The sequence below is a fragment of the Apis dorsata genome, unplaced genomic scaffold (assembly GCF_000469605.1).
Source record: "Apis dorsata unplaced genomic scaffold, Apis dorsata 1.3 scaffold_355, whole genome shotgun sequence".
NCBI classification, from domain to species: domain Eukaryota; kingdom Metazoa; phylum Arthropoda; class Insecta; order Hymenoptera; family Apidae; genus Apis; species Apis dorsata.
In genome coordinates, this window is record NW_006263621.1 from 25,549 (window position 1) to 26,576 (window position 1,028).

Below are 1,028 nucleotides of genomic sequence, written 5' to 3' on the forward strand. Positions count from 1 at the left end.
GGAGAGGCTGCGAGCTCTCTCGGCTTCCGAAAATGTTTCCTCGTTTCCCCTATTTTCAACCGGGGAACGAAGAATCAGAAGTGCTATACTAATAAACCAGTAAAATATACACTTTACTTTTATATATATATATACTCTTTTTTTCAGAATCACTTATACACGTTGACACGTGTTGGAAAAGAAAACTATGTCGTTCGAAAAAAAAGATTAAGAAAATTCTTCGAAATTTCCTCCTATATATATATATATATATATATATGCACATTCTCCAGCAAGGATCTCCACGGTGGGCGAAAGGGGGTGGGTCGAGGTTCGCGAGCATTACGAGGCCGAGTCGCTTACACAAGATGCAAATTCCACGGCACTAGCTCAACCTAATTGGTCGTTGACCGTCGTTCCAACGGGGAGATCCCTATATTTACGCGTCGCCAACTGCGACAAACTGGAATCCTATTATTTTACGGTGGCGCTGATTCAGCGCAACGTGTAACTGGAGCGTATTCTAATGGCCGGCACCACGATTAATTAACCGATCCCCTCCCACCTCTCTCTCTCTCTCTCCCTCCTGGAACACGATTGTGCGTTTACGGGCGACTCTCTCTCTCTTTCTCGCTCGCTCGCTCGCTTTCTCTTTCTCTCTCGCTCGCTCGCTCGCTCGCTCACTCGCTCTCTCTCTGTCTGTCCCCCACGGTTCGCGCGACTTCGCGACAGGCAACACGATTTAGAGAGGAATCGACGGATAATTGGAGGTATTAAATCGTCCGTGGGGAACGGTTTGATCGGGCGGTGGATCTTGAAACGGATTAAGGGAGATTGTCCTCGGTCGGGTGTGATCGCGAGTACGATAAATCGTAGTTTCGTGGAGCGAGTTTATAACAAATATCTAGTTTCTTTTTTTAGATTCGATATCCTAGAATTTTATTTCGCGTTTTGACCCGTTTTGGAATTAATTTCGAAGAAAGGGGAAATTAAATCGTATATATATATATATATATATATGTATATATGTTTGTGTATGGAATCGATCC

At 44.2% G+C, this 1,028-nt stretch overlaps 1 protein-coding gene across 1 annotated transcript in view; it reads left to right on the top strand.

Moving 5' to 3' along the window:
* Window positions 1-1,028, top strand: part of LOC102681428 (nuclear factor 1 C-type) — a gene marked incomplete at its 5' end in the record, with an annotated part of 18,130 nt that overhangs the window by 12,187 nt on the left and 4,915 nt on the right. The window lies entirely within an intron of this gene.